Genomic DNA, 12,659 nt, shown 5'->3' on the forward strand with positions numbered 1-12,659 from the left:
CTTGCATCTTCTCCATCTTTGCCTCCGTTCTTTTTCCGAGGTCCTCGATCATCTTCACTATCATTATTCTGAATTCTTTTTCTGGAAGGTTGCCTGTCTCCGCTTCATTTAGTTGTTTTTCTGGGGTTTTATTTTATTCCTTCATCTGGTACATAGCCCTCTGCCTTTTCATCTTGTCTATCTTTCTGTGAATGTGGTTGTTGTTCCACAGGCTGCAGGATTGTAGTTCTTCTTGCTTCTCCTGTCTGCCCTCTGGTGGATGGGGCTATCTAAGAGACTTGTGCAAGTTTCTTGATGGGAGGGGCTTGTGGTGGGTAGAGCTGACTGTTGCTCTCCTGGGCAGAGCTCTGTAAAACTTTAATCTGCTTCACTGCTGATGGGTGGGGCTGGCTTCCCTACCTGTTGGTTGTTTGGCCTGAGGCAACCCCATGCTGGAGCCTACCTGGGTTCTTTGGTGGGGCTAATGGTGGACTCTGGGAAGGCTCACGCCAAGGAGTACTTCCCAGAACTTCTGCTGCCAGTTTCCTTGTCCCCACAGTGAGCCGCAGCCACCACCCGCCTCTGCAGGAGACCCTCCAACACTAGCAGGTAGGTCTGGTTCAGTCTCCCCTGGTGTCAATGCTCCTTTTCCTGGGTCCTGATGCACACACTACTTTGTGTGTGCCCTCCAAGAGTGGAGTCTCTTCTTCCGCCAGTCCTGTCAAAGTCCTGCAATCAAATCCCACTAGCCTTTAAAGTCTGATTCTCTAGGAATTCCTCCTCCCGTTGCCAGACCCTCAGGTTGGGAACCTGACGTGGGGCTCAGAACCTTCACTCCAGTGGTTGGACTTATGTGGTATAAGTGTTCTCCAGTCTGTGAATCACCCACCCAGCTGTCATGGGATTTGATTTTACTGTGATTGCGCCCCTCTTACTGTCTCATGATGGCTTCTCTTTTGTGTTTGGATGTGGGGTATCTTTTTTGGTGAGTTCCACTGTTTTCCTGTCGATGATTGTCCAGCAGCTATTTGTGATTCTGGTGTTCCCGCAAGAGGGAGTGAGAGCACGTCCTTCTACTCCACCATCTTGGTTCCTAATCCTCATCAATCTATTGAATACTTTCATACATAGTTTTCACCACAGTTCTAGAATATGATGCAGACTGAACATCATGACAGTAAGATTCAAGAAAAATGTTACAGAACCAAGTGCCAAAGTTTCAAGAATATTCATAAAGTACAGACTGTTACAAGACCATCAGTATATATCGGTAACCTGTGTTTTTGTGCTTCACACACATTTCAGCTAATTAGATTATTTAATCAAAAAACAAAAAGCTTGTTGCTTTGTTTCTGAGCTAAATGTATAAAATATTGCTGAGTATCAGTGGGCAAGAAAAATAGATGGGAAAAGATGAAAGAAGATGTTTCTTCTTTTTTTGGCTCTTAGCTGAATGTCATGGCTGTACTAGATATCAAAAGAGATAGCACAGTTATACAAGACAAACTTTTTAGCCTCATACATTTTCTAAAATTGCATCTCCTCACTGAAATACAACTCAGATATCACAGAATGGATGGAGTCCTAATGTTAAAGGGAAATTCCCCTAGTTCCAAGTGTTTTTTAAATAAACATTTGCTAAGAAAAGCTTTCAAACATGTCCTAATGAGGTTTTAAATTCTGGCATGACCCTTATTAGAAGAAGTAACAGAGAAAAACAAATATCATATGATATTGCTTATATGTGGAATCTAAAGAAATGGTACAGATGAACCTATTTACAAAACAGAAGTTTTGTCACAGATGTAGAAAACTTATGGTTACCAGGAAGGAAAGATGGAGGAGGGATAAATTGGGAGAGTGGGATTGACATATGTACACTACCATATATAGAATAGATAACTAATAAGAACCTACTGTATAGCACAGAGAATTCTCCTTAGTACTCTGTAATGAGCTATATGGGAATAGAATCTAAGAAAGAGTGGGTATATGTTTATGTATAACTGACTCACTTTGCTGTACAGCAGAAACTAACACAACATTATAAATCAACTATACTCCAATTAAAAATAATAATAATTTTAAAAAAGTGTTAAATCTTGGAGCACTGTTTATAGATGGGTGTTCATTGGTGAAATATACTAGGAAAGGCAGGCATTGCTTCTGTATATTTATAAATGAGAAACGTGGAGTGTTACTTTTAAAAAGTAAATGAAATTAAAGAGTATTATTTAGTATAAAGATTTTACACATCATGATATAATGTGTGTGCATGTGTATGTACCATGAGTTTATTACCTTTGATTTTATATCCTTTAAAAAAGTTGTACATACTCAATATAAAATATTTAGGAAGCACAGATAAATTATATTGTACCAAAATTATTTAAAAATGTAGCCTTCATGCCTGAAGATAAACACTACTGATACGTTGATATATATCTTATAGTCATTTTTGTACCTTTTGTCAGTTATTATTAAATCATAAGCATATTAAGAGAGGTTTATTTGAATAATTAATTTGTTGCTTTTATCCTGCCAAAGATAAAGTTAAATGACAATAAAGTGATGCTTGCTGATTGTTTTCTTATGAGTGGGTTCCACAGTGTCTGGTGCCTTCTCCCCTTGCAAGAGTAGACTAATCAGCATGAAACTTGAGTGTCTTCCAGTTCATGAGAGTTCTCTACCTGCACGCATGTGTTGAGGAAAGGCACCTGCAGCCATATTTGTATTATATAGTCTCACCAATGGTAACCAGGGTCAGAATGGGAGGATTCTTTAAAGTTGGGCCAGAGACTCTTTTTCAATAATTTTAACACAAAAACAACAGGAAAAGAAAGAGAGAGGGAAAATTAAAAAAAAAAACAACACATAAAACAGCCTCCGTGACACATACAAATATGTTATGAGATACTGTATTCAGCTCTACAGGTTATGAAACAGAGAGAGATTGCCTCAGGAGGGAATTGAAGCAAATGAGTAAAGAGAAGTAGTGATAAGGAATGGAGAAAAGCATGATGCCAGAGTTTCTAGAAGCTTTCCAGTTTCTAGGTACACATAACCCAACTCTACACTTATAATTTATAATTTAAAATGCTTTAAGAAGCTCTAATTTTTATGTTACATGTAGTCAGATATAACAATACTTTCATAAAGTCTGTCTTCTGATGCTACAACTATTCTGGGGCTGTAGTCACCACACAAAGGTAAAATATCACTCTTGAGAACCATTTAAGTGATGAGCTGCCTAGCGAATCCTTTTGGGTAAGAAAGGCATCTTGATACTTTAATATCAGAACACCTGTCTACTTTTTATTTACCCTATGTTTATTTATTATCATTCATCAACTAGCCTAATTTCTTTCTTTCATATATTTAATTTATTGGAAATGCTGTGCTCTGGTTGAATATGAATTTATGTTCTACAGTCTAGCCATGTTTAGCCAAATCCAATACCTGCCTCACTTCTGCACATCTGGGATGGAATTGTGTGTTCATCTTTTTTTTTCTTGTAAACCTTGACTCTGTCTGTTGCTGTTTAGCCAGTCTTTTCCACCTGTATGCATTTTGTGCCCTTGATTCATTGGAGAGCTATAAGCATGAACAGTAGAAGGAGAGAGCATAATAAAATCTACCAAGGAAGACATGTATTTCTTAAATTTCAGAATATTCACGTTGGTATTTTAGGGAGTATTGCAAATTTCTCTTTTATTTATTTTAATTGTTTAGAAAATGCAATATAAGTAAAAGAAAACATTCTTTTACTTACATTTGGGATTTTACTTGTATAACTTTAATTTTTTGAGGATAGTGGGAAGAAAATGGGATTTAGAATAAGATAAACTTTGTTTAATCCCAGCTGCTTCCCTTTGTTATCTGTTTGGCCTTAGACTGTTATTTTCATCCTTGAGCATCAGTTCCTTATTCATACTTTTCAGAATTATTAGGAGGAATTGAAGTATATTGAAATTTGGGGGCATATAGTAGAATATATTAATCTAACATTCTAATCAATTTTCTGTATTACTGTATAAATCAGGAGATTTCAAAACTTTTTGAGTCAGATTCATCATATTCCAGCATAATTTTTCTTGATTTATTCATTTTTTTGTATTTGAAAAGTGGAACCAAATAACAGTTATTTCCTTACAACATTCTTTTGAACCATTTAACTATCCATCATATTTATGTTACAACCACAATAGAAGCTAAGTGGTGAGGGCTCCCTCCTTAGACATTAGAGACTCTCACAAAACTGTACAGTATTGAAGGCTGCTATATAACACTATGAACAGACTTGACACCTTAAAAAGATTTAAGACATTTTGTACTTTACCTTTTCCATCTATTGTAACTTTTGTCAAAGGGTTCAGATTATTATGAGCAATTAGAAGTGGTACGAAGTTTTAAACTGTTAGCTTTTACTCCAATGTTAGAAAGTAATTTTTAAAAATAGATTAATTAGGTTCACAATATTTATTGGATATTGCTCATATACACTGTACAAATAAAAATAAGCAGGGTTACAGAAATGAAGGATCCTACAATTGAGTTAATTACCAAAACTAGGTCATTTATATTATGTATATAAAGTGTGACAGTGATTAAGTTCTGTAGCAATTTTAAGAAGTGAATGATCTCTGGGTACTGGTGGTTAGAAAAAAACTGGACACAACACCAGGACACTCTGAGTGATGGGGAAAATTTGGTTTGGAAAAGGAGTTATGAGGATTATTCAAATACATGGAAAACAGTGAGATAAGCTAAGGGTTGGATATGGGCATGAGCAAAGTATAAATGCAGAATTCTGTGAAATGAAATTATGATGTTGGGCTGACTTTGTAGTCTAAAATGTATGACCCATCATGAAATGACACAAAACTTCTTTTCACCGGAATCAATGTTTGTAAACAGAAATCAGTGTTATGTGTCTTGTGTGAAGATTGATTTATAGGAAAGTATGTATATTAGGGAGGGGGAACTAACAATATATTTTCCATATATCTCAGTAAGGTTTCCATACATGTCATGAGCTTACTGATTAATGCTTGAATTATAGACAGTAAGTGAAGGGATGTGTCACTGGCTGGACAGAGAGCTGTTTTGGTGGGCCCAGTTCCTGTAACTAATTACTTTTTTCTCTTCTAAATTGTGAAATGTGAATGACAGGCAGTTTGGACTGTAAAGATATAAGCAGCTGAAGCTGATGTGAGAAAAGAGAAATGAGAAAAATAGCACTCTGCAAAAACCAGCTTACTGTCCCATTTGAAGCAAAATTTTAAAAGAGCAGAATACTAGAACTTGCTTTAAAAAAGACACGACTCTTCTAAAGATGATTGAACTTGAAGAAGTAAAATTTTTCTTCAAAAATATATTACCAACATTGAAAGCAATTCAACATCTTGGAAAGAGGGAAGGTAGGAAAATTTAGTGGCAGTAAATGCAAAGCAATAATGAGATGTTCTTGCATAATGTAATAAAAACCCTTTAATAGAAAATCAGAAATTACCATTTTTGAAATAATATAGAAATGTATCTAAAACTTGCAGCACCATCATTGCCTAAAAAAATGTAGAAACTTCTTTGAGAATAATGATATTTTAAAACCATAGAAGAGAGACTTCTGAAACTTTGATGCTATTGTATAGTCATTTGTAGACAATTATAGTGAACTATATGACACAGTTCACCTGCCTGATTATGTCACCATAAGCTAAGATGTTTGACTAGCAAATCTCTAATGCTATTGGAAAAGATAACTAGCTCTAATATGAAGAAGAAAAGAAATAACTTTTTTTTTTAGCAGAGTTTAAAAACTTCTCCTCACTGTTCATAACTTCTGATTCTTTATTGGTATCTCCTCCTCACCTTTCTCTTTCCTCTAAGCAGCCAATAATTTCCTGAAATTTTGTTATTGACAATAACAAACAAATGCATATATATCAGAAACATTTAGGGCGAAATATATAAAAGAAAAAAAGTGAAAATGGAGCAATAGATATAAGAATTTGAACCTTGTGATAGTCCGTTACTGCCTCCTCTCAACTGTGTTAGGACTTCTGGCTTTCTGCAGTAATTGCAACAAAAATGCAGAAACCACTTAATTCTTCACTTAAAACTTTAGGACCTTCTTCCCTTTTGCTAGCTCACATCTAACCTTAGGATAAATTTAGAGACAACCAACTGAACGTGAGAAAAAGGAAGACAAATACATAGTGACCAGGATTCCTTTGTGCCAGAATGTTTGGGGGCCACGGTTCTCAACCAAGGAGACAATGCATATTAAATTCACCTACTAAAATTTCTGAAACTACACATGGCCCCCTTCATTTACCTTGCTTAAAGGCTAGTATTTAAGAAGGATAGCTAATAAAATAAAGAGAACCTAAAGATAAATCCTTTTGTTATTCCTCTGACAGTTCAGAGGCTTAAAAAAATTTTAAATTTACCAATTCTGATGATAAGATTTTAGAACTAATAGTAACATTTGTCTTTGCAAGTCCAGTTGTATTTTGTGTGAGAAGGTGCAATGAATAAGTCTGATGTGTCTCTTAGGCAGTGCACATCAGTTAATTGTGAGCATATTTTCATTGTCTTTCTCTTCTGCTACCTGCCTTATAGAATGTTCAGTAGCTTATTAACACCATGTATAGTAACTGATCTGGTGATGGTCAGAGAGGAAAAATTGTCCAGTTGGTTGTCTTTACTCCTTCCTTGTATTTTTTGTTATTATTATTATTTTTTTTTCCTGAGGGGAAAACAGAAGAAGGAGCCTTGCATTATCAAAATAAGTGTGTATATTAACTCTTTTCTTAAAAGTAGCAGTTGGCAACAGGATGGCGATAGAAGATGTTGACCTGGACATAACAACACATACATAAAAATATGACCAAATAAAGTTGTAATTTATTTTTGCAACAGGATGGTAGGAATTTCAAAATCAAGTTGTCATGGGGTAAAAAATGTGGAAAAGTTCATTAAAAAGTATAAGCTAAAATAAGTCAATCACTTGTACTGAGCAAAAGAGACAGAGTCCTGGGATTAATGAACTGGAAATTGCCTAATTAAGATGTGGGGTAGGGCTTCCCTGGTGGCGCAGTGGTTGAGAATCTGCCTGCCAATGCAGGGGACACGGGTTCGAGCCCTGGTCTGGGAAGATCCCACAGGCCACGGAGCAACTGGGCCCGTGAGCCACAATTACTGAGCCTGCGCGTCTGGAGCCTGTGCTCCGCAACAAGAGAGGCCGCGATAGTGAGAGGCCCGCGCACCGCGATGAAGAGTGGCCCCCGCTTGCCGCAACTATAGAAAGCCCTCGCACAGAAACGAAGACTCAACACAGTCATAAATAAATAAATAAATAAATAAAAGAACATGAATTTCTTTAAAAAAAAAAAAAAAAAAGATGTGGGGTAGTTTTAAGCTTTTAAAAATTTATCCTAGAATTTAAGGTGTGATGTATTGAATTACAAGATAATCACCAGTCCTTATGCTAAAATATGCAGTATGTATCAATGTAATATCCAAATGATTTTTATCAATCATCATATATATGAAAATTTTGAATCAGATTCTCATTTTGGAGGAATCTTTATAGGGAGGACGTTAATAAACAATTAAAGTAAGAATTGCCTCATACGAGGAAAAAGACAAGTTTATGTCCTTCAGAAAGAGTTTAATATTGAAAGATGTGTTCTAAGATGGTCATTAAAGAAGATGTAAAGAGTAGCTCTAAATTTAAATTAATCCCCCCTCTTTTAAGTTTTTGAAAGAATTTTTTATTGAAATATAGTTGACTTACAATATTAGTTTCTGGTGTACAACATACTGATTTGATGTTTTTATAAATTATATTCCACATAAAGTTTTTTTTTTTAACATCTTTATTGGAGTATAATTGCTTTACAAGGGTGTGTTAGTTTCTGCTTTATAACAAAGTGAATCAGCTATACATATGTCCCCATATCTCCTCCCTCTTGCTTCTCCCTCCCACCCTCCCTATCCCACCCCTCTATGTGGACACAAAACACCGAGCTGATCTCCCTGTGCTATGCGGCCGCTTCCCACTAGCTATCTATTTTACATTTGGTAGTATATATAAGTCCATGCCACTCTCTCACTTCGTCCCACCTTACCCTTCCCCCTCCCTGTGTCCTCAAGTCCATTCTCTACATTTGCATCTTTACTTCTGTCCTGCCCCTAGGTTCTTCAGAACCTTTTTTTTTTTTTTGATTCCATATATATGTGTTAGCATACGGTATTTGTTTTTCTCTTTCTGACTTCTTATTTGTAGTGAGGTGGATGGACCTAGAGACTGCCACATAAAGTTTTTATAAAATATTGGCTATATACCTTGTGCTGTTCATTGCATCCTTGTATCTTATTCTGACCACAAAAATAAGGATTACTAATATTGTCATGTAAAAGCTTGTCTCATTTTCAAAAGTCTGTCTAAATTGGGAACTATAGGTCAGATAAAGACTCTTAACATGAAGTAATGTGGATAAAAGTTCAGAGAAAGAAACATGGAGCCAACTTAGATGTGACAAATGTTAGAGGTGACTAAAGGTAAATAAATACTTTAGGAACGATATCACAATCAAACCTTATTTCTCCCAAATATGTTAACCAAAATCACAGAGATAAGAAATTCCATCTTTAGTTACAGATGTTATTAAATTTGGCAGAAATAACCAAAGAGGATATATAAGAGTGTTGAATATGTGACTATTCTGTTTCTTTCTCACTGACATTTCTTTAGGGGGGTAAAGCAGAAAAATAATGGAATACAGCTATTAGATTTAGGAAGTCCTTGAAAAAAATTGTATGAAGTAGGGAGGAGGAAATGAGCACCAGTATGTATTAGAAGATATAACCATGGTAACTGGACCCCAAGATTGTAGGACTTAATTAGTATATGTGAACTCTATTTCTAGTTTCCCTGTTGCCAAGTGTACTGTACGATCAGCAGCATTAAATACTGCTTGATTTACCCATATATCTTCCTATCCTGAGATAATCAGAGAAGGAATGACTTCTGCAGTGGTCAGGATGATGCAAAGCAGCATCAGAATTTACTTTCCCAATAAAAATAAAGATATTCAAAAACACTTCCACTGTTTGAAGTGTAGTAACAGGTATCGGATTATCAGATTTCAGGAACTATACTTTATAATAACTAGAAACTACTGAATAAAATATATCTTATATCTGATATCAAAACTGAATTTGCTCAGAAGGAAACAGGAAGGAAAAAAATTGGTGCTAAAATTCAATCCACATATCCTGCTAGCAAAATCCCTGCTTCTCTGGAGAGGAAAGATGGCCTGTTAACCAAGAACCAAGTCATACGATGACAGCTAATTTCGTAACTTGACTCTACAGCCAAGTTATGATGTAATGGTTTCAGGTTTGGCTTGAGTCACAGATGAAAACTTAGAGCTCTTAATACTCCCTCACTGCTAATTTCTCCCTTAACCTGTGTGAGGGGATCAAAAATAGCACAAAAGGCAATTAGAAGCTTAAAGTAGCAGTCCATGTATAGGGATGCCATGTTAGTAATAGGAAACACAGAGGGGAACCTTGTTCACTTACCCTCCATCTCTCAATATAAGAAATAAGATACCTCTTAAAAATAGAGCTCTGCAGGTTCCTGAGTGTCTGAGCCAGAAACAGTAGATTCAATGGAGTTCTTAGACAGAATTCTGTAATCCTTCATGGCCACCATCCTCCAAAGGAAGAATCAATGACCAGGGACCTGAATAGACATTTCTCCAAAGAAGACATGCAAATGGCCAGCAGGTATATGAAAAAATTCTCAATGTACTAATCATTAGGACATTTAAAATCAAAACCACGATAAAGTATCACCTCATACCTGTCAGTACAGCTGTATCAACAAAAACAAAAGACAAAAAGTGTTGGCAATGATGTGGAAAAATTGGAGCCCTTGCACGCTGTTGGTGGGAAGCAAAATGGTGCAGCCATCATGGAAATCAGTATGGAGGCTCCTCAGAAAAACAAAAAATAGGACTATCATCTGATCCAGCAATCCCACATCTAGGTATTTATCCAAAAGAATTTAAATCAGGACCTTGAAGAGATATTAGCCTCTTATTTTCATTGTAGTGCTATTTACAATAACCAAGATTTGAAAACAACCTAAATGTCAACAGTTGAATGGATAAAGAAAATGTGGTATATACCTACAATGGAAAGTAATTCAGCCTTAAAAGGAAGGAAATTCTGACACATGGTACAACATGGATGAGACTTGAGGGCATTTTGCTAAGTGAAATAAGCTAGTCCTGGAAAGACAAACACTGCATGATTCCTCTTACATGAGGTATCTAAAATAGTCAAATTCATAAAATCAGAGAGTGGAATAGTGATTGCCCAGGGACTGGAGGGAGGGGGAAATGGGAAGTTACTAATTAACAGGCATAAAAGATTCAGTTAAGCAAGATAAATAACTCTAGGGATCTGTTGTACTATGTTGTACCAATAGTCAACAATAGCAGACTGTACACTTCAATTTTTTGAGTATAGCTTTCATGTTGTGTTCTAACAACAATGAAAATAAAAGAAGGTGGGAAGGTAATTAGGATATGATATTTAGGGAAATTCCCTAAGGAGATACTATGTAAATTAACATCTGAGAGGTGAGAAGGGGTGAGTAGTGTTAAGTATATTGAGAAAATGCTTTTGACAGAAAAAAGAGGAAGTACAAAGTACCTGAGGAAGGAAACTGAAGGCCATTGTGGATAGAGGATAGTAAAAAAAGAGAAGAACATAAGCTAGATGGGATTGGGTGACGGGGCTTTGTGGATGAGTAACTTCTGATGCCATACCCTGAAATCAAAATTTGGGTTCTTATTTATTGATCTTCAATTTTTTTCTTGCCCTGTTTATATTTCCTCACAGAGATTTGTGAGTATTATTTTTTTACTCCTCACCCTTTACATCTACTATCCATAAATGAAAGTCTTAAATTTCATTTTATTTTACAGAATCTGATACAAGGCTTTCTACAGCAGTTTGATTTTCACATTTTATAAACACCTACTTCATAGTTCATATGGTATAACTTATTAGGCTTATAACTTATTAGCCAGATTATAAAAAACATTTAATAGAATGTAAGCAACAGAGCACAACTTATAGACATATATTTCTTATTATTTTTAAATTTCATTGGTTGGTTATGGGCATATAAAATCTATGAGATGCCATGGAGGGAACAGCAACCCATACTATTTTCAGTTTCTCCCTTTCCAGTGCTAATCCAAAAAAGTTGTTACCTATATGATCAACATTCCCCCAGATTTCATTTGTTTCTGGATAGATTGAAGTTAGAACTATACATCATCAACACTGTCTACCACTTTTTCACCTTAAAACTCCCATCAGTGAGTGACACATACCCAGCAACCTGAGCTGAACTTGCAATATAGTCATAGAATTGTAAGGGGACTTAAGAAAGCCCCCTGATCTTTTGGTAAAAAAAGAAAGATATTAAACTTACTAAAAAAGAATAATTGAACAATTGCTGTGGGGGCAGGAGATATATGTAAATCCCTGTACCTTTCTTTAATTTTTCTGTGACCCCTCCCCCAAAACAAAAACAATTCCCAAGTTCTTTAACTGTTCTCTTGGGTTTTCAAAACATGAAACAACTAATTCTTCCTGAAAAACTCAGTGTCTTTTCCTCCACCTATTGATTCCAGCCAGTTGCTCATTCTATGATCTATTCCTGAACCAAGATTACTCTGTAATAAAGGTATGGCCAGTACTCACAATTAGTTAAGTAACATGGAAAGATATCCTCAGCTCACTCAATTAACGACTCAATTTTATGGACCAAAGTAGGGGACTAAGTCCATTCTTACCCCACCTAACTTGCATATCCTTTTCTACAAATCATAGAAACTCAGGAAAGTAATGAGAAACAATAAATACTCACATGGTAGTCTTAAAAAGACAGTAATTATCAACAAAATATTTTTTCAGATAAGAAAGCTTTTCAAGATATATATCCTCTGTAGCATTACTGTGTATTCACTTGATCTCATAATAAATGCCATTTGAAGTTGGAGATTTCTTTTGAAATTATGCATGGGAACACTAAAGTAGTCAGTTTTCATTTCTCCTTTCTTTTGTTTTCACCCTCTTTAGCTCTCCTGTTAAAATCAGTCTGAATGGCAAAGATAGGCTGCCCTTGTTCTTGTTTCTTGCTTTATCACTACCCTTAGAAAGTGCCCAGAGGTTCCTTTTCAATCTTTGTATTATTTCTGTGTCTTACTTTCTCTATTATCTGCCATTTCTCAAAAGGGTAGAGTTGGCAAACCTTCATAATTCTAGGATTTAAGCTAGGAGGGTGATAGGTACCTAACAGATTATTGAGTTGGTTTGAAGTAAAGAAGAAAAAGGAAGCTGTAGAACTTTTTAGGTATGCATTAGCTCTTCAAAATGTCTAATAAATTGCTACTTATTCATTCATGTTCTACTCATCCTTTTCAAGACAACACTGTTAACTTTGCTCTTTTCAGTAGAATAAGTGGAATATTCAAGAGAACTTTAGGATTTATTAATTCACCTCATCATTTTCTTGAGAAAGACTGATCTTTGAAAGTAGCTGACTTGGTAAAACAAATACCTTTTATTACTGTAGAGAAAGCATC

Source organism: Balaenoptera musculus, chromosome 13, assembly GCF_009873245.2.
Source record: "Balaenoptera musculus isolate JJ_BM4_2016_0621 chromosome 13, mBalMus1.pri.v3, whole genome shotgun sequence".
NCBI classification, from domain to species: Eukaryota; Metazoa; Chordata; class Mammalia; order Artiodactyla; family Balaenopteridae; genus Balaenoptera; species Balaenoptera musculus.